At 44.6% G+C, this 22144-nt stretch overlaps 1 protein-coding gene across 1 annotated transcript in view; it reads left to right on the top strand.

Moving 5' to 3' along the window:
* The first annotated feature begins 14014 nt into the window (after positions 1-14014).
* Positions 14015-22144, top strand: part of LOC114598025 (uncharacterized) — a 98472-nt gene continuing 90342 nt past the window's right edge. The window contains exon 1 of the mRNA XM_077929747.1: positions 14015-14394. The gene's annotated coding sequence lies outside the window, so the exon portion shown is untranslated. The remainder of the gene's footprint in view (positions 14395-22144) is intronic.

The following is a 22144-nucleotide window of genomic DNA, read 5'->3' as shown; positions in this document are numbered from 1 at the left end:
GAGGGAGAACCATCTTGTCTTTTTCATCAGACAGCAAAATGTCTTGGGCTGGCACTGCTTAGCTTTCTAAAATCAGGCTGATAGTTACAGGGGCACCACCTTTTCTCTAGTGTTGCTTTCCCAGTCATACTCCCTACTGAAGGAAATTCAATAGACAAGCTTTCCTTGGTCTTTTAGATCTTACGTTATGGGCATTTTCAGAGATCTGGCCAGATAATATATTGCTGCTGTTTCTGTCCTCTTTTATAGTTTCCAGTTGGGTTTAATTGTGTCTTAGATTTTTTAAAACAAAGCAAATGTGGATTAAAAGGTATGCATGAGGTGTCTTGAGGACACTTTCTAGGACAGAAAAGTGACAGAACTTTTTAAAAAGAAATCCATCTGAATTCAGCAAATATCCCATTAAAGTTGGGATATCCTGGATCTCTGTGTGAGTAACCAAGGCTTTCTTTATAATAAATAACCAATATGGACAAAAGCAATGAAGTTGGAAAGGAGGTCTGGGTAGGAGACTGTATGAAACCACAAAGATGAGTGCAGGTCTGGTAATAGCCCTCTCCACATTCCTGTTATGGCTTAATTATGTTGAATACACAAAGGGAGGCAAGGACCAGGTGGAACTCGGCTTTATTTAGCCCAGAGGAATTTCCAATTGAGGGCTGCTCTTTCCTTGCTAATTGGACGAGTGGAAGACACACACATTCTCTCTCTCTCGTTCACTCTCGCCACACTCATTCTCTCTCTCATAAGTCTTGGTAAATAAGAAAATTAATTCAGGATAGATTTATTTTTACTGGGCTGGCTCACAAACAATCCAATAGATCACTTCAAATAGCAATGTTTTTAAGGGAAGCCAATGTGGAGTGGTGTGTGATCTGAGAGGAGGACCCCAGCAGCATCTGCTACAGTGGGATCCTGGATGATCCCTCTTCAAGGCAGCAAAATGCTTTGGGGCTGGGATGGGTCCTGTCTTTCAGTGTAAATAAAAGGCTGCTTTCTCTGGAGTTATTCCATCAGCATCATTGGAGAAAAGGTAGAAAGCTTCAAACTGCTGTCTCATTTAATGTTAACCTTCTGTACCTAACCGATTTCATCAGCGTTCTCTATCACCTTCATCTGCCATTCTTCCAAGGTGGGTAGTTCTTGTAAGGTGATAGACTATATGGGACTGGCAGAAATGACTGGCAGAATCCGAGACCAGGGAAGAGAGACAGTGGAAGAAGATTGGAAGAAATTTAAGGACTACCTTAAGAAACATTGTAAAATTAATGAATGTTAGAATGACGTTGGTTTAGAAATTATGTGGTTTCTAGCGGTAATGGTTAAGTAAAGAAAAGAAAGATTAAAAATTTAAATGAAAAATAAGGGTGAGGATTTGCTGAATTAATAATTGGAAATTGGAATACAGAAAGGGGAGGTACGAGGAAGTCGGGGAAGTAAGTTACAAGAAAACAAGGGATTGAAACTATACTTGTTTTTGTTTGTTTGTTTTATTGTTCTGTTTTGCTTTTATATAATCTTTGAAACTTTAATAAAAATCTTTTTTTAAAAAAAAGCATTATCCAGGACTAGGAATCCTAAACATAGGCTGTATCAAACTAAGTTATACTCAAAGTAGACCCATTGAAAATAATGGACCTAATTTAGCCATCTCCGTTAATTTTAATGGGTCTCCTCTGAGTAGGACTAAAGTTGGATACAACTCCATGTGTGCTACTTGAAAATAAGTTCCATTGATTTCAAGGTCACAGCAGATGCACTGAGCAAGGAATGTCCTCTTCTCTTCAGGGTTGTGGGTATGTTCAACCTGTGTATACTTACAGGGCACTCACAGTGAAGTCAGTGGCACTGACACAGAACTCAGTCAGTCATTGCATCAAGGAAAATCTGTTCAGGATCAGAATCTGCCAGTTCTGAGTACAAGTACATCAGCTTAAGTGGTTAGTATTTTTACATACATACATGCATGCATGCACCCATCATTTAATTTGTATGCCACCTTTCCATAGTTCAAACCATGCTCAACAACATGAAAAAAATTATATAATGTAACAATAGTAGTCATAAACAATAAATAAAACACCAAAAAGTACAGAACCAAATTAAACAATTTCCACATAAATTACCATAAGATAAAATAAATATACAAATAATAATATCAATAACAGCAACAACCTCCCACCCAGCAAAAACCCCTAACAATGCCCCAACCCAAGAGTCTGTTCAGCAACCTCAGCTTTTGTAGCTGGAGTCAATCAGGGCCCCACCCTCCCATGAAGAACTGTTTTAGATTGTTGACTTTTCTTATTGCATGTGGCACTTTCAGAAAAATGTTACAGTATAGAGTGCTCCAGTTTAGGATTCCAGCCATGCCCTTTTCTTTGATGTGCCATTTGATTCCTGCTCACCCAGTTTTCTGCTTCCCTACATAGCATAATATTCCCACCGAACATGCTCTGTCCTCATTGGTCTATTTTGGGATTCCACACACCCCTTTAGGGTTTTTATTTATTTATATACTTCTATATACTTCTGCAAACCTTGGGATTCCCCCAAGCCTGCTGATACTTCTGTTGTTGTTGTTGTTGTTGTTGTTGTTGTTTAGTTGTTTAGTCGTGTCCGACTCTTCGTGACCCCATGGACCAGAGCACGCCAGGCACTCCTGTCTTCCACTGCCTCCCGCAGCTTGGTCAAACTCATGCTGGTAGCTTCAAGAACACTGTCCCACCATCTCGTCCTCTGTCATCCCCTTCTCCTTGTGCCCTCCATCTTTCCCAACATCAGGGTCAGCGATCCACATTTGAAAATAAGTTTACTATTCGTATGTTTGATTCTTGTTTGTTTATTATTTGAAGAGCTCCCCTGAATCAGACCAAAGTCTCATCTAGTCCAGCATTCCATTCCCATGGTGGCCAGCTAGATGCATATGGGAATGGAATGCTAGAGGACATGAACACAATGAACCCCAGCAAATGGTATATTGAGGCATGCAGAAGGCTCTTTCTGTATTACAGTGGTACCTTGGAACTCGAACGCAATCCCTTCCGAAAGACCGTTCAATTTCCGAAACGCTCAAGTTCCAAGGCCTGGCTTCCAATTGGGCGACAGCTAGATTTTTGCACAGCGTAAGCTGTGCTGGACCTTTGTGTTCCGAGAAACATTAAAAAATTGGAGCACTTACTTCTGAGTTCTCAGCATTTGGGAGCCGAAATGTTCAAGAAAGGGGCCGTTTGAGTTCCGAGGTACCACTGTATCTATATCTATATACCGTATTTTTCACTCCATAAGATGCACTTTTTTCCTCCTAAAAGGTAAGGGGAAATGTGAGTGTGTCTTATGGAGCGAATGGCGCTGCACAGAGATGCAGCACCCCTTCAGCGACGCGCCTGTCCTGCGAAGCTGGAGGAGGAACAGAAGGGTCTCCTGTTCCTTCTCCAGCTTCGCTTGAAGGGGTGCTGCGCAGTTCTCCCTCTCTGCACAGCGCCTCTCCTGCGAAGGAGAGGTGTTGTGCAGAGAAGGAGAACTGTGCAGCGCCCCTTCAGCGACGCGCCTGTCCTGACTTCTGCCTTAGCCATGCACAGCCTCTTTGGGCAGGGGGAGCCTTCATCCCGCTGCCCTGAAGAAGCTTGGCACAGTTATCCCAGAAGCCAGAACAGCCACACGGTATCCCAGAAATCAGATCCCTCTTGCTGTTCTGGCTTCTGGGATTCAGAATATTTTTTTCTTGTTTTCCTCCTCCCGAACCTAGGTGCGCCTTATGGTCTGGTGCATCTTATGGAGTGAAAAATACGGTATGTTTGCCAAAACTATCCCAAATGTATATTGCAACACTGAAAGTTGAAGTTACTCTGATTTGCTTCCCATTTCATAGAATTGTAGAGTTGAAAGTGACCCCAAGGGTCATCTAGTCCAACCCCCTGCAATGCAGGAATCTCAGCTAAAGCAGCCATGGCAGAAGGCCACCCAACCTCTGCTTTAAAACATCCAATGAAGAAGAGCCCACCACCTGCCAAGGGAGACAGTTCCACTGTCTAACAGCTCTCACTGTCAGAAGGTTCTTCCTGATGTTTAGTCGGAATCTCCTTTCTTGTAACTTGAAGCCATTGGTTTGAGCCCTGCCACCCAGAGCAGGAGGAAACAAGCTTTTTCCATCTTCCATAGGGCAGCCCTTAAGATATTTGACCCAGGACAGACCCCTGCAGCACTGCACTTCTCACTTTTCCCCATGATGATGAGAAACCATGGTGCAGGGGGCAGCTGCCCCCGTAATCAAGTAAATGAATAAAAATACTTAACTAACTGACCAGTTGCATCACAGATAACTCGGTTCTGCCTCCCCTGATAAGGCTGCCTGCCCCCCCCCCCCAATAAATCCTGGCTATGCCCATGTATACCAGTTTCCTTGTTCAACCCACATTTTACCAGCTTCCTCACAAGAATATTATGGGGGGCTTTGTCAAAAGCCTTACTGAAATCAAGATACACTATGTCCACAGCATTCCCCTGATCCACCAAGCTTGTAACTCCATAAAAAAAGAAAGAAATGAGATTTGTCTGGCATGACATGTCCCCTGTGGAACACCCTCTCATCAGATGCCAAAGAAATAAACAACTATCTGACTTTTAAAAGACATCTGAAGGCAGCCCTGTTTAGGGAAGTTTTTAATGACTGGTGTTTTATTGTATTTTTAATATTTTGTTGGAAGCGGCCCAGAGTGGCTGGGGAAACCTATTCAGATGGGTGGAATGAATGAATGAATGAATGAATGAATGAATGAATGAATGAATGAATTTATTTATTTATTTATTTATTTATTTATTTATTTATTTATTTAACTAACTCATGCTGTGTCTTAGTATCACAGCATATTTTCTAAGTGCTCACAGACCAGCTGTTGATTTAGCTGTTCTAGGACCTTTCCTGGTATTGATGTCAAGCTCACCAGTCAGTGGTTACCTGGGTCTTCTTTTTTCCTCTTTTTGAAGATGGGAATAACATTCGCCCACCTCCAGTCTGTAGGGACCTCATCTGTTCTCCAAGAATTCTCAAAGATTATAGACAGAAGCTCTGGGATTACATCCACAAGCTCCTTTAGTACCTTTGGGTGCAGCTCATCAGGCCCTGGAAATTTGAATTAATTTAAAGTAGCCTAGTGTTCCCTTACCACCTCTTTTCCTATCTTGGTCTGCAGCTCCCTCCTTGCATCATTTATTCTGTTATCACAAAGTTGGACACCACTTTCCTTTTGGATGAAGACAGAGGCAAAGTTGTTGAATCTCAGGTGGTTTTAATCTCAGTGAAGACAGCAGCACCCATAGCCTGGTCCTAATGCAAGTCCCATTCACTTCAATGGGATTTGTGCAGAAATTCACTGGTAAATTGGGTGAAGACTACATCGTAAATTAGCTCAGTTTTCAATTGGACACATTTTCTTGCAGGAGATGGTGCTGAAAGAGTTAAAATACATTGCAGGATTCTAAATCCCATGCTCTTATATTCTGGAGGAAATCCTGAACTATAGCAAGTGGTTACATAGCTTTCAAGGTATTTCTGGCACTATAGCAACTGGTGACAAGGAATTCTGTAGCAAATAATGAGAGTTATTTTCTCCCTGTAATATGAATGAGACAGTTCTCAGATATCAGTATTGGCCTAGCAATCAGAGCTTGTAAACATCCCTCTTTTGGGGCCATGAATTGCAACTGGGACAAAGACAAATCTGTTCCTTAAACGTTTTGGTCGTTTGAAGGTGCTTTCGATCACATTTAATTGTCTGAACAATTTCCCCAGCACATTATAGAGGAAAAGTTAATTTGTGGTTTATAGGTAGTATGTTATAATGTTTGGAAAAAGTGAGCAGATCTAGTGGCCTTCTCTCACAGACTTGCCATTTCACCATTTTCCCTTGGTTTGGATGCTGAACAATAATTCAATGGTGGGTCAGTTTGTCTTATCTACCTGTAAAAGACAGAAAATTGGGAGGTGGAGGCGGGGGAACAATTTATGGAAGTTCTAGGAAGCATTAGGGGGGTGTGATTGACCCACCAAGTGTGTGTCGGGAGAGAATTCAGCGGAAACATTTCCCCTGTGATAAGCTGCAATTTAATTTGAAAACTTTAAAACCTCTCAGCCTCCTTTAATGGTGGAAAGATACACAATACTTTTCACATTATAATATATGTAATGCACTACAATTGCCAGCCGTCTTAATTCTGAAAGGTTTCTTTCAACCTCCATTGGCTATGGTGTGAGGCGATAGCAGTGGCAGCAAGCATACTAAAACCAAGTTCCAGCCTTGTTATGGGGGAAATGTTTAATGGGGAGAGGTTTTAATGCTAACCCTTTCTCTATTGAAGAGATAATGGATGTGGAATACAGAAAATATTTTTAGAGGAAGAATTTCAGGAGGAAATGTAAGAACTGTGCTACCAAAACTACTCATCATGAGTTTATTCAGTGATATTTTAAGCATCATCTTCCTATCCATCTGTATAAACTTGTCAAAATCTATGCTTTGGGGAAGGTTGTTTTGTGAAATGTTCACACACACACACACACACACAGAGAGAGAGAGAGAGAGAGAGAGAGAGAGAGAGAGAGATTTATACTGTAATAGCAAATGGTCCTTGTGCCTTAAGATAGGATGCTAAGGAATTCTTAAGATCTAGATTGAGTGATTGATTGATTGATTGATTGATTCAGAATAAGTAGTACCATTCCTTGGTTTCATACATACTCTTCTGGAAATCTTTTACAAAAAGAAAACCCGTCTTTGACCACTCCATAAATCCTTTGACTGTGAATTGTAGAAATGTACCAAGGAAGGGAAACATATTCGTGGGTGTTCAGCTGAGCAGTGGCTGCTGTGCAGGATATCGCTCAACAGTCAAAAAGCACATCTGAGCCCCTTCTGCAGTTTGTGATTTCACGGGGGTAATTTCACATGTATGGCTCAGAATGACTGTTAATTCAACCAGCATTACAAATGTCTTTGTTATTTATTTAACACTTTAGAGTGTTCAAAGGTATTCATATATATCGAAACAACCTTATAAGGAAAGCTCTCTCTGCTGTTATCCCAGTAGTGTGGGTGCAGAGCTGATCTTGCCAAAGGAGCTATTGAGTTCATGGAGAGGTTAAAACGTGGGTTTTTGTTGTTGTTGTTCGCAGCTCAGTTTCTTAGGCATTAGCCAGAGTGTATGGAAAGCCAGCATTGGCCAGAATGCTCATTAGCATTACAAATGTCTCTCCTCCACGTTCTCTTCTACATTAACAGTGATTAGAGGTTGGCATAAATACATGAATAGGGGCTGGCTAGAAGATCACTTAAGCCTCAGGTGCCAAAACACGGGAATGCCGTTCATGTGGGTTGAGAAATCAAGTGTTCCTTCTAGCCAATGTAAAGTTTTTAAGCACAAACCAGTTTAAGCCTGGTGTGAAAGCACCCAAATTGCTGCTAATGCAGATTAGAAAGGACATCCATTATAGTTTCTAGCAGTTGCAGATTTTAGATTTGAAATACGGTAATGCAAAATAATAATAATAATAATAATAATAATAATAATAATAATAATAATAATAATAATAATAATAATTGTTTTAAGTATCAAGTGTGGAAACGCCTGGTGATATATTTCCTGCCTCCCGGCTCTCTCTCACGGGACTCTCCGCTAAGCAAAACTTTCATTCACTTGGGTGGAAGCTCAAGAAGCCGCATCTCCGAAGAGGCAAGGTTTGTCTTGTCTGGATAATGTGGCTGTAGGCTGTGGGTGGAAACTGCGAGGCGCAGACTTTCTGCACGCGGCTGTTCATAACCTAGATATGTGAGAACTCAGAATTAAAAATACTATCCGGAAAGGACCTGGGGCCCAATCCACCGGGGCGTTCTTCTTGTGCAAGCCCAGCTCGCTTTAAGCAGGGCTTAAGCAAGAGAGTTTCCAGTTTCCAGTTGTCATTTCCCGAACCTTCGCAGCACTTTGGTAGTTGGTACCTGTGTGTCTTGAAATGCTTTAGGGCGGAGGGCTTTCAGAGGAGGACTGCGACCCACCCTGGAGCGCACGTACACACCGGCTTATCCGTTTCAAGTGGCGCAGTAAAAGATGAGTTAATTCCTCTTGCTGAGTGGTAGTTTTAGGGGCAACTTCCATAGACAGCGCAGCTCCTGCGTAGACGTTTGCTGGAGAAATCTGTAGCAGTTGCTGCTCCGGCTGTAGAGAAATGATGCCCACAGGTTTTGCCTCCTCACCCCAAAGACGTTTACTTGGAAGTCAGACCAATTGATCGCCATGGAAATGGACTTCTAATTCTGCTGTGTTTAGAATCGGGCTGTTGCGGACTCCGGAGTCCGATCCTGCCGTTTGGCGGGTAACCGGTCTTGCGGCTACAACTGAGCTCAATCATTGCCGGATGCGACGACAAGGGTGTCACATAGGATGCCAAAATTGCGCTTCTCTTCCATAAACATGGTTATCCAGTTCTCAGCCCAATTAAACTGAAGTCACGCATTAAAACTGTGTAGATAGCCCGATCCATAATCCTGTTGGTACATTTCAGATCCAATTGCTGTGAGCCACAATATCTTTACTCCGAAATAATTTTTATGTCAATGGGCTTCCTCCAGAGTAAGTGGTGTTTGGTGCATTGACGTGATGAAAAGGTAAAACGTGAAACCCTCGTGTAATCGAAGTACTTTCGCTTTACTCGACCACAGACTGAGCTGTGGTCCGATTGACTTCAATGAGATTTAAATCTGCTCCAATCCGAATTATTCCGTCGTGTTGCTAGATGAATGAATTTATACGTGTCGGTGAATAGAAGCGAGTTCAACTTAAATTTGTACGCGGCACAGACACCCATTTACGGGGAAGTAAATCGATTTCAATGGGACTTCACCTCCAGGTGAAATATGTTAATGAAACTTAATTTCTCCTTGGAAGTCTGTCTATATGAATGGATTGTGTCAGGACAGTCTTTTTAAGATCCAAAACGTTATTTGTGTTGGGTTAATTCAGGACAAACATATCCGGTCTAGATAATATAATTAATATATTTCCGGAGACGTTCAGACGGAGGTGAAGGAAAATTCACAGCACTCAACAGATGGGAATTTATTTATTGATTAAAAAAAATAAAGTAAAATCATTTTGGCTCCTGATAAGTCCACTTAATTAGAATTTGTTCCGTTTTAGGATACAGACGTTATTACTGTGTAAGAAAAAGAATATCAACCCCGAGTGATCATTTCTCTTCTTTAGCTCTGGAAGTTGGGCAGAGATACAGTTGCCTCTTCCTTTACCCGCAGGCGTCCCTAATAACTAAAATCAGTCATCCCCGGTCCTTGAACTTAAGCCTTTGGCTCCCATTAAATTTAGCATAATTTAAGTGCATCTTCTGAAGCTGGCTGTGGATGGAAGTGCCCCAGAGGCAAAGAGAGAGCGGCAGACTTTTTGGAACTTGTTGGATTAAGGAGATTCGGAAAAGAAACTTTCAAGACTCACAAGCTTTAGACCGGCCAATTTTTAGTTTAGGAGCCTGAAAAAGATGGATATAGATTGCGGAACGACGTTGACTGTCGTTGTCCCGACCCCATCTGTTCTTAAAATTGTTCCACCGCGATCGACAAATCATCTAAGCCGAAGCACTTAGAGGATAAAACGGGAGGCGGATAAAAGAAGGGTGTAGCCACCTTGTGCTTTTGGGAGGTCAGTTAGGATATAGATGTAATGATAAACGAAACAAACTGTGGCGGTAAAGTGCGTTCTGCCTGCGATGCACATTCCAATGGAAAAGTCCTGACTACGTTAATGATTCTGCCTTGTGCAATGCAACTGTACAGGCTTGAATCCGGAGAGGCGGAACCAAGCTGTGGATCAGGCTGCTAGAAGCAGACATTGGAGCTAATTTGGCTCCTAATCCGTGTATTGCTTCGCCTGAACCAGTTTGGGGATCACGTTATTTGAAAGCGACATAGTGGTATAGGATTATCAGTCTGCCTTTCTAGAAAAAGCTCTGCATACATACACGTACACAAAACATGCCTTGATTAAGATACTCATCTCTCACTCTCTTTTATTTTCTGATTATGTGATCAGCAACCCCTTTCCTATAACTTTTAGACATCTAAACCGGCACAGAGAGACGCCAACCGAGAAGAACTCTGCGACAGACCCATCTACAACTGTTGAGCCGAATTAGGCAAGCCTAAACGGGTCCTTTATATGCATTATTTGTGTTTGAGTTCTGTGTTATTTACACATTACCGACAGTATTAGAGCTGGAGCGCTTGTAAATATCCTCCTGAGGTAAGAAGGGAATCGTGATGGCGGGTTCCTTTATTTCCTGGCCAATCGCGATTCTCTACAAAGTTTGCTGGGCGCTTTTCTGTTTGGCGGAATTCCCTGTTTCTGCTCTTCCACTTTAAGGGACCCCATTTTCAGATCCTGTTGGAAGAGACTCCTTTCTTCATCTGCATTTCCATCGCTGAAGCAAGGGATTGGGGATCAGTTAGTATTAACTAAACCGGATTAGTGATCATTGATCGTGGTGGTGGTAGCAGGATCTCGGCATATTCCCGATCCACGGCCCAGTGAAGGCCAACAGCCCGCGTGCGTAAAGCCGTGTGTGTTACCTTCAGACGCCTAGACCCACCCTTCCTCCGTGTACTGGAGCTGACCCCAGGCAATCCCTTGGGAGCTCCTCCCGTGAGATGAGGATTGGAAGTCCGGCCCCATCAAAATCGCCATCTATACAAAGCGAGAAGGGGGCAGGCTAAGGGAGCATTTCAGCTTAACTGCTTTGCGGATCGCCTTTGGTCCAGAGCGTTAAGGCTGCAGCCCGGACGCCTGAGTCCTTGCGGCGCGGACTGTCCTCCGGCGCGCTACTTACTCTGGGATAGATAGATTGACTCCCGGTGTGAGCGCGCAGAGGCGACGGTGGCAGCTCGAGAAGCAAGATCGGTTGCAATCGAGGGACTGGCTGTCAAGTTAAACAAGCTTATGGGGTCAGGGTGGTGGGGTGCGTCATATAATTAATTTATACTTCATCCTTAGGCTCGTTTTAAAAGACGTGGGTAATAATCTCCGCTATTCTCTCTGCTTTAAATGGTCTTTCAAAAATGAAGCGCCAGCGCAATGAATCTTCAGAAGAAAGGGGGAAGGCAAAAAAGTGAGGGGGGGGGGGGGACGGAAAGCCTAAAAATGGGATGCGAGGGTATAGGAGAATTGCCACCGTCTCTTCGGAGAAGTGCTACGAACCGTTAAGCCGAATAACTCCTACTGAAATCTGCGGGACTAAATGAAAGAAGCTCTGACGTTGCGATCCACAAATCTGCTAAGCCGAAGTGAAGCGGCGTCCCTTCCCCTTCCTGCTTAAATGTGGGTTATTATGAATAGTATTATTTGAGTCTAAGAGAAAGAAAAGTGGAGTTGGTCGATTTTCGCCTCATTGTTTCAGCTCGGAGTGAGATACCTTATGGTTCTGTTGATTTCAACGGACCTTAATTCCAGGTCATGGGGCTTGAGATCAGGAAAACGATTGTCCTCATATCCCATTACTTTGGCTTATGTGACTTGTGGCTCCAGGTTCCAGGAACAATCTCGGAGTATATACGCCCTATTAAAGATTGGCTCTATTTCTGGAGGCACAGACGCCGAACGCCTTTCCCACGACCTCTGGAACACGGTTCCTGGTCTCGCACGGCCCCTCTTGCTTGCTCTGAACAAGCCGAGGGAAGGGGAAAGGATTGGGGCAAGGCGAGCCACGTGCTGTGGGAAATGCCGCTCTCCGGGCGCCCGTTCCCCCCGAAGTGGTGTGGGGAGGGGCTGGCTTCGGCGCGTGTCACTTCTAATTCCCCAATAATCCCTTATTAGGTGACTTTCCAAGATGCGGCCTCTAAACCAATAATGGGAGGGGGGATTAAAAGGGAAAAGTGAAGACTGCAAAGGGGAAGCACATTTTATATGCTGGAAGAGGGGGAGTGCGATGTGGGATGTGGGAAAACTAATTAAAGAGTGGCACTCCCCCCCAAGGTTAAAAAGTCACGGAGGTAGGTTACGGTCAGGACAGGGTTACAGAAGCGTCTCGGACCGGAGCATCAATTCCTAAAGAAAGGTAGAGGAGCACAGAGCCCCGCACCCCAACTTCCCCGCCGCGCTCCCATTGTCTCTAGGCGCTCCTCTTCGGCCAATGGACGCCGCCTTCCTCCGGTGCGAAGCAAGCGCCCGCAACTCCGTTTGCTAAAGGCGTTGGAGTGGGGAGGACTTCTGCGCCTCGTGCGCCTCCTTTCCCAGGAATCCGAGAAAGGTGGCCCCTCCCCGTCGACACCCGGGCATCTCCCGTCGCCCCAATTAGCGCTGCTAATTTATTCGTGGCAAATAACGAACGAGGGTGGGTGGGTGTCTCCACTGGAGAGGGGGGGGGGAAACAGTCGTGCTCATGTGACAAAGCTGTGACTTAAAATTATCCACTTTAACTTTTAGCACCGATTCGAGTTGAAATATATGGAAACAATGCCTTCTTCCTTCTGGAGGCTGCTTTGCTAGGGATTGCATGCCCCGGATCACAATCCGGTGTCCTTTTCGTGTGCCTCCTCGCTGTGCCAGTGTGTGCTGGGGGCTGGGGAGGAATCGCCGGGATCCGAATCGCCCCTCGCCACCGCAGGGGGGTGGGGGGCCCAAGCAGTGCTGAGGGGAAGTGTCACGATGAACTTATCCTGTGTAAACGTTCTTGTGAATCGAATCCATTCTGGAGAGGTTTGGGGCGCTTAAAAGGACGAGTAATCTTGACGGAGCAGAGATGCGTGTTAAACTTATGTGGGAGGGACCCTTCAGACGTGACGTTGGTGCAGAAGGAAAGGAAGCGCGTTGATTCGCAGCAGCGTCGGGGCTGAAGGCTGAGCAGGACCGGAGAGGGAGCGAGCCGGGTGGGGGGAAGCTTGAATACTCTTAGAGTAGGTGCCCTGCGTTGCAGAGATTAGATGTGAAGATAGCCTTTTCGAGTGGCGAATGTTTTAGCTTGATCTACAGCCCAATTAAACCGAGGTCCTTGAAAGTGTCGCCATTAGGTTCTATTGACTGTCATTTGCTTGTGGGGTTGTGTAAAGAAAACTTTTTGTGGAGCTGGATCGGACTGAGCTGAGAGTGGAGAGAGAGGCAAGCGTCTCTTCCTTGGTCACGCAGCTTGGACTGGGGGGTCTGTTGAAACCCTGTGGGGGGGGGGGACCAGGGCATAGACACGCACGCACAAATGTGTACAAATGTGTGGTCCACTTCAGTATTGCATATCCAATAATACCCTTCTCATGCCCTCCTCTGTAATTCTAATTTTCCTTTTTCCTTTTAAGCAATGGACACCACCCCCCAACTAGTACCACCACCCCATTGAAATAAACAGATGTTAGGGCCGATTAAGACCCGAGCGGGAGACACAAGCCCCCATCTTTAAAAAGAAATAGATCTATAGCAATAATAATAATAATAATAATAATAATAATAATAATAATAATAATAGGAGAGAGGCTAGGTCTTGCGAAGTCCTTTTCCATTTGTGTGCCTCCATTGGGCGGGAGCGGGGGGGGGGGCAACCAAACCTAAATCTTTATCAAGCCCCTATTCTGTGGCTTCAATAAACAGAATCCCCATTACTTCACGGCGCCTTTTGTTGCCCCTATACAAATGAGAACAAAATGGTTATTCAGGAAAACGCTTTTCGATTTGTATTGTGTGTGGCATGCACAAAGCGCACTGTTATTGTATTAAAAAGAACCATCTGTAGCAGAAACAATAGCATCAAATTATCTTTGAATACCCACTGCAAAAATATAAAGCTTTTATTCTTTATTCTTATTCTCCTCTGCGGACGGAGGGGGGGGGGCGTTGAGGGAGAGAGAGGAGGAGAGAGAAAGAGACGGAGAATTGACTTTTTTGTTGTTGTGGGTGCATTCTTATAACACACACACACACACACACACACACACAAAATCAGCCATTTGGATTTTTTAAGCCATACCATAAACGATTTTCCTCTCTCCCTGTCTCCCTCTCTCTCTCTCTCCCTCTCTCTTTCTCCCTCTCCCCCCTTGTTCCAGGGGCTGCAGTTTAAAGCTAGGACTAGGATTTGAAGGATGTGTAGGCAACCCGGGTTGCCGGGGGAAGAAAAACGGAACTGGATTCACTCTGGCTGGAGAAGAAGAGGAAGGCTGGAGCGCGGGGGCTGGCGGGGGTGGGGGGCGCGAGAGAGGAGCCTCCGAGCATCCGCAAGTGCCGCCGTCCGGGGGAAAGTGCTCCAAGCCCCCGAGGAGGCCGAGCTGGGACGGAGGAGCCCCCGCGGACTTTGTCTTCCTTCTGCCAATCAAACGCCCTCCGAGCCGAGAGCCCGAAGTGGAGTGGCAGAAACCTGTAAGTAACTTGCACCAACTTTGACATGCACTGCCAGTCTCTGCTTTTACTTGCCTTCTCCGATACTTGAGGGGCGGGGGGGGGGTTGGAATTAGATCTGGGAAATATACACACCTCCTGTGTTCCAGGAGGTGTGTATATCAGGAAAAGAGCGTTGCACTTTGCAAATACTTAATATTTCTCGCTCTCTCCCTTCCGCTTCTTCCTCCCACCCTCCCCTTTTTGGACTGAAAAGTACAGTTTCTGGAAAAATAAAATAATTGTTCTCCCCTTTCCTTCCTTCCTTCCTTCCTTCCTTCCTTCCTTCCTTCCTTCCTTCCTTCCTTCCTTCCTTCCTTCCTTCCTTCCTTCCTTCCTTCCTTCTCCCCCCCCCCTTCTTGTTTGGGTTTGAGAGCGAAAGAGCCGTGTATTGCTTAATTGTGTGGGGTTTTTTCTTTAAAAAGGTTTGCCCCTATTAGAGCGGGAAGTCCGAAGAAGCCTTGTTGTTGGTGTGTGTGTGTGTTCCCGTAAACGCCATTTGGCAAGAAAAAAAAGAGATTTAGTTGAGCCAAACCGATTTTTTTTAAAAAAAATGATGAAGACACCAAACTATCGGGGACGATCTGCCCGTGCCCTATCTGAATCTATGACACCGTGCACGTTGAGTTTCCGGGAAACGGGTTAATGAAGGAAGATGTGTAGGCAGGAGCCGGGGGTGGGAGGAGAGGAGGGAAGGAAGGAAGGAAGGAAGGAAGAGGGAAATCGGGGAAGATGCATTACCTGAAATCTGCAAGGTGTTGTACGGTACCAGCTGCCGAGGCTCGCGCTTGCTCTCTCGCGCCCCCTAATGGTAAAATTAAGATCAGGCTTTAGTTTAAGCGCACGGAGGGGTGGGGGGTGTCAGCTGTTTCTCTGCCTCTCTTCCCCACCCCCAACTTTCGTTATCGATTTGCAGCCCCCTTGAAAAAGAAAGGGGGGGGGTTTCCCTCACTGGCACTGCAATGCCTTCACAAAAAAGCCTTACCGAACGCCTGACAATGCAAAAAAAAAAAAAGGCTAATTATAATTCAGGAACCCCCCCCCCCCATTTTAATTTTAAAAAGGAGGTAGCTCCCTTTACGAAGTTGTGAGTGTTTTGGATTTTCCCTCTATTTCTTTTTCATTATTTTTTTTAAAAAGCATTTGATAGATAAAGGTTAATCTTGGGTTGAATGACGGAGCTGTGATTGACAAGAGGAAAGGTGTTGAGGGCAGGTCGAGCTGTCTTATTTACAGCCCACTGCTTGCTATAGAGCCTTTGTTAGGACTGGGAAGCTAATTTAGCGCTGATCAAAAGCACCACGGAGTTAAAGGGCCTGGTAATGACTGCTAATTTCATTTCAGCCTCATACATCCCCGACCGCTGTAATTAAAGACGTGCTATTTAAATACAGGTGAAGAGGCTTTAAAAAAAGAAAAGGAAAAAAAGAGGGGGGGTTGCTGTTGCAATTTTATTTAGCCTTTCCATCATAAATGGGTCCAGCTACAATGTGTGACTTAGTATTTAATTCTTAGCTTGTTTTGCTCTCCCCTCTAATGATTTGGCTTTTCTCTCGGGCACTCTCTAGTAATTTTAAAAAATAAAATAAAATAAAATAGATTCGAATGGAATAAATAAATGCAAGCCTTAATAGAAAGATCGCCCACAAATGCAGAAGGAGAAGAGGGTTTAATGTGCAGATATTTATTTTTGTTTGATACATTCAATCTGATGCAGCGACAGTCAGCGAAAAAGGACTGCGCTGGTAATGTGGGGTGCGGGGTGGAAAAAAAAGGGGAGGCAAAGATCAGGCTGCTTCTTTTTTTTAAGTGCCTCTAAGGAAGATCATTTATTAATTAAATTATTTCCCCCACTTCATGTTAGATTTGTTGGCTCTGCAAACGATGTAATTTCTCAGCTGATGTAACAGTTTCTTTCTAGAGAGACATCAAAGGATAAAAGCTCTACATTTTTGTAGTTGGTTAAAATTGATACCAAAAAAGGGGGGGGAGAGAGAGAAAGAAAGAGAGGGAGAGAGGCGGAAGTTAGCCTTTAATCTCTTTTTATCCATGAGGACTAAAGATCTGTACTCGACCCTGCTAAGCTTGCAAGCTTGTACCCGCTTCTTCCGGGGTTGTGATGGGCTTAGATGAGAGGCGGGGGCTGAGCTGGATGTCTGAGCGCCCCCTGTTGGCCACAGCGCCAGTCCTACGTAGAGCAATAACCTTGTTCTTGGGTGTTGGGTTCTGTGTCTTGCACATACAGTTTAGCAAACTTAACAAGATAAAATAGGCTAGCAATTAAAATCAAAGAATAGAAAAGGGACGTACCTACCACACACTGCGCTTGCAAAAGTTTCCTTTTCAACATCAGTGAGCATTTCGAGGATCCAACCCAGACCCCTACTTAAAGGGGGTGAAATGCTTCTTTCTTGAGTTTTTAAAGTCCTCCTTCAATTCATAAGAGGCTTTTTTTAAAAAAGTAAGAAAGTAACATATATATAATTTTAAAATAATTCCAACTCCCCCCGTTTTTTTAAAAAAAGTATCTACTTTTTTTAAAAAGAGAGAGAGAGAAAAGTATGGCATCGTGGCATATGTTTAATTTGGAAATAATTAAAAGCCCATATGCTGGACTTCTAAAACAACAGAATCAGCATAACTGGAGATAGTTTAAAAAGCTCCAGTTGCAATGAAACGTCTTTACTGATATTTGGAGACCCTCCTGGGGGTGGGGGATCCGGGCAACAGGTTTCTTTTGAAATAAGATTTTAAATATTAGAGTAATAAAACAACAACACTTAACAAGTTGCCAGTCAAAAGAATAATATTTTTCTAAATCTTTCTGAAGAGAATGTTTCAGCATCTCCCCCCCCCCCCCATAATTTTCTTGTCAACGTTATCTGAAAACACTGGTAAAATTAATAATAATAATAAAGCAAAATAAAATTGTTCAGATTCACCTCTTTCCCTCATGTAAAAATATCTAGAAGAGTTAGACGTCTGGTCTTTGTGTTTGTAGCTTCTTGTCAATAGACAGAGGTCACAATCCTGAGAACTCCTACTCGTTTGTTTTAAATTGTGCAGCCTTTTGAAAACGTGCTCAAAGTTGCTGACAGCAACAGATGGGTAAAAATTAAAACTACAGTCTGTAAAAAGTCAAAAACAAGCAAATAGCCTGCAATCACATCCATAAACATCTAAAGGGAGAATGTGGTACAAACCCAGGGTCACAACTGTTACTGAGTAAGGGCCATTGACATCATGGCACTTGCTTCTGAATAAATGCTTCTTAATCCTAATGGGTCTGATCCTCTACCCTCAAATATTGGTAATATAAACACTGCTCCTTGAAAACAGGTCCTCTTTATTTCAGTTGAAGCTACGTCCCAACAATAAGGCTGGCTGTATGAACCTATCCATATATACTCAAAAGTAAGAGCCACTGAGTTCCATGGGACTTGCTCCCAGAGAAGGATGTGTAGGAATGAATCCCTAAAATTTCATTCTTCATCGTCGTGTTCTGTCTCAAGCCGCCTCCCAAATCAAATTCTCTTGCTGCTGGTTTTTAATGAAACCACCTCTGTATGACCTCATGATCCGGGAAAGTTGTCGTCCCTCAGCTTCCCAAAGTTTCCAATGTGAGAAGTACTGTGTGGGGTGGGGAGTTAGGTGCATTGCGGGGGGGGGGGCTTTGTGTGGAGGTGGTATTTCTTTTGATATGAGCCGAACAGAGTTTAGAGGGGGCAAGTGAGAAAGAAGTGCCTTCAACAACCGGTGGCAAACCAGACTCATTCAGTTCGATGGCAGTATCGCCCTGGAACGTGGCTTGCGTCCTCGACTGCGGTCATAGGTACACTGTCAACCCCATTGAACTGGGTGTGATTGAATAAACCTCCAGAGGGTCGTCCTAGGTAAGCCCTAGGCCCAACTTCTAGGGTCCTTGCCCGTTTCCTGTGTGAAAAGTAACCGGGCAAGGATAAGACTCCACCGAGCTCTTCAGAGGTGCCGCGGTCAAAACAAACAAACAAAGCCACGATGAGCAGCTTCTTCATCGCAACCCGGAGTCTTTTGTCTCCCTTGTGAAAACGCTCTGCTTTGAGAAGCGAAAAGGTTTCCCTTGTAGAGGTCCTCTAGGAAGCGGCCAGAGACAATTCGCCACCGAGGTATGGACGCTTTCCTCCTTGGAAAGGAATCTGAGAGGGCAAGCAACACGGCTTAACAATCCTTCAGCGAAACAGAAGTCCATACCCCAAACGCCCTTGCAGCTGCAGGAGCCTGGAAGGAAGAGCGGCGTCCCAAAGAGATCTCTTCCTAGCAACGGATTGGAGGGTCTGTGCGCACTCTATATTCGAGTGTACATACAGTATTATATGTAAGAGGAAATCAGTCTTATTCATACAGAGTGCCATGTATAAACCACCGGATCCCGTGATGCTTCTGTCCGGAACCTTTCTTAACATTTGCTTGAACCTCCATGTAAAATGTACCGTTTTAAAAGCTTTAGGATGGAGAGTCCATCCACACCCTCTGGAGGGCCCTGCTGCAAAGAGTCCTATTGCACGCCCGTTAAGCAGGAAAATTTCGACTGAAAGTGGTTAAGCCTACCACCCTGACCCAAGCAGTTAACGTGGAAGCGACAAATGTAGCTTGTGTTAAGTATGACTCCCAGGAAATTCGCATTCAGATAGGCAGGCTTTTATTTTTACCTGTAGTAAAAATGCATCTAGGCCTTCGTTGCCTGTTTCTCTATCCATCTTTCTGCATCCATCCTGAGTGTGAATTCTTTCATTAAGATTATATGCGGATAGTTACATAAGAATTAAAATATACTTCGCCTCCCCACTGCTAAACTTTCATGGCTGCTCTCAGACAATAACATCCCAATCAAAACAAGCTACAATCCATGCAACCACCTGATCTATCCAATAATGAAAGGACAACAATGACAGAATAACAAACCTTTTCCTGGTCGCCTCTGGCCTAACCCCCGAAGGTGTGTCACCTGTTTGAGCAGGACCTCAGATGACGATGTTGAGGGCAAATTCACATCTAGACAAGCGTTTCTGTTAAAAACCAATCCCTCAGGTCCGAGCTTGCCATTTTTAGACCGCGGAGCAAGCACACCTGTAACACATCTCTAGTCTAGAGTCACCCCACAGCAATGACTCAAAATAACGTACGTGGGAGCTCAGTCTTCCCAAGGCCTCGTCCAGCTGAGTTTTCCTTAACACATTTGCAGATGTTCCAGTGTGGTGTGGTGTGGTGGTTAGGGTGTTGGACGAGACTAGGGTTCAAATTCCCATTCAGCTATGAAGCTGACTGGGTGACCTTGGGCCGGCCACCATCCCTTAGCGGCTTAGCCAAAGGATTGTTGCGAAGATAATATGGAGAGGGGCAGAGCCATATACGTCACCCCGAGCTCCTTGGAATGAAGGTGGAATATGAAAGCAAAAGGGCAAAATAACACTAAAATAAAGGTTACTAGATTAGACTCTCTGGGATTCCAGGCAGGATGGATTCCCAGTATTTTCTCTTGGCCTTGCCACCTTGTTTTCTAGGCTCAAAAACTTATGAAGTGACCTCTCACTAAATATTCAAAGAAGCATCCCAGTCCTTCTGCAGCCTAGGCGCATTTACATGAGGTCGGTTGTCTCTGGGCTCGATCCAGAGGGGATTATTGACACTGCGAATCATAACGACCGGAGAAGCCTCTTCTTGTCTGCTAGATCAATCAGTGAGCTCCACATTACAGTATTTAGTGAACTGAGTGTAGATCAGCCCTTCATTAGGGTTGATATCGAGAGTGAATCGTGAAGCAAATGAATTAGGAGGTATTTCATAACAAAACCTACTCAGAGAATATCACGTTTTCTCCTTTATGTTAATATTTTTACTTGGTAATATTCGCTGCTCGCCTTGAGCCCTTGTAGATCAGGTGTGCTGGTAGCCTCAGTACGCACCCCCGACCCCTTCTTTCCAGTGTCCGCCATTCGCATTCCGAGGTTGCAAAAAACAAGAAGCTTTCAAGAACTTCTCCGCTGTCAGGCCTGTCTGTTTGGAATAGAAAGAAAAGTGTCTCTTTGGATTCGGATCGACGTGCTCTGATCTCTAGGCCATTTCTTAAAATGGGTAGGAAGTTCATCCCATAGACACAAACACAAAATTATTTAAAAGTCCTGCCTCGGAACTGCTTGGAGAGTTTCTCCCTTCCCGCCCCGCGGACCCCTGGCCCTGGAGAACTGACTCAGCCCAGTTAAGATACCCCACCACTCTGAACGCTTTTCTGGAAAGCAGAGTCCCACAATTTTCAGTTAGAGTTACACAGCAGCCCAAAGCTGTTTCTTGAAGCCCCATAAAGTAAAATGGGGGTTATTTTGCGCAACGGATGTGCTTGGGATTGCGGCAGCTCCGCCCCCCCCCCCGAAAGCTGGAGGCAGTTTTGCAGAGTTGACATTGTCCCCGAGACACGCGTCCATCTCTGTCTCATTAGTTGCAGCTCTGCGCACAGTTGGGCAGCTTAAATCCTATTGAAGTCCATGGGACCGGCGCAGCATTTTTGCAGGAATGCAGCTCTTGACTCCAGTGACACCAGCAGCTTGTTCCCCGACCCAGATGGATTTAAACTGAGTTAAAACCCGGACTCGGCAGTACTGCTTGACTAGAAGTCCCATTATAATTATTGAAACATTCATGTGATTGTATCAGAGTACTAATCCCGGAGTAGTAAATCTGCAGCAATAGTGACAGGCCGTCCGACCTTGAACACATTTACTATTAATGTAATGTACCTACAGTTTTCTAGAAACGGATTCAAGCATTTCCGCTGAAGAAGTACTTTGACCTCAACTGCATTTGCTTGGATATGGCTTATTGACATCAATAGGATTTACTTCCGAGTATATTCTGGTCCGAAGCACATTAGCTAGAACTGCATTCCACAGAATTTACTTCCATCTGACACTCCTCTGGGTTGCCGCCATAAAGCGTTTGGCTGGCCAGGGTGTGAGGATGAAGACTCAGCTAGTACAATCTTACTTTTGACATGTTGTTGAAAGGAATGGGCATTTCCTCCAAGTAATGAATCAGAGGACCTTATTGCCACGTGAGTGTGCATAGGACTGCAACCCTGTTCAACAGGAATTTAGCAAGTTTCAGTGGGAAAGAAAGTTTGCTTGTTAAAAACCGTCAGGCAAAAGTGATCCTGACGGGAGATCACGGAGGCTGCGCTCTGCGCGCTCTTTCCCAAAGGGAGACCTGTTAGGTTGCTGCCGCAAAATCAGCCGAGATTCTTGTGGCACCTTAAGCACGAAAACACATATTGTGAAGTGGAATGGCGTCGACGCTGTCACTTGCAAACTATCCACGCTTTCCTTGAAAAAAACGCTTTGGTCTGCGCTGTGAGACTTTGACTTCCGATTAAAGGTGCAGCGCAGCGCACCGAAAGAGTCTTTATTTAGCGGTCCTGGAATGTCGCATTTCTTTTTAAGATTCTGGGGTGCTTATTTTAAAGCAAGGGTGTGTGATCACATTTATTCGGAAGAAGGAGAGAATGGGGGATAGAGTAGTATTGGAGTGGGGTGTTGAAGCAGAAGGGGAATTACGAGGGTTTTTAAAGACGCCAGCTGCGTCTAAACACACCACTTGGAAGTTAGTCTCCGCTGGATCCTATGGAATTTATTTCCAGGAAGGCTATTTAGGATCTTGGTGCAAAGGCGCAGACAAGATAAGGAGGATTGAGGTGCCCCTGAAT

This window comes from Podarcis muralis, chromosome 6 (genome assembly GCF_964188315.1).
Source record: "Podarcis muralis chromosome 6, rPodMur119.hap1.1, whole genome shotgun sequence".
NCBI classification, from domain to species: domain Eukaryota; kingdom Metazoa; phylum Chordata; class Lepidosauria; order Squamata; family Lacertidae; genus Podarcis; species Podarcis muralis.
Note: the sequence above shows the minus strand (reverse complement) of the source record. Positions and strands in the feature narration are given on the sequence as shown.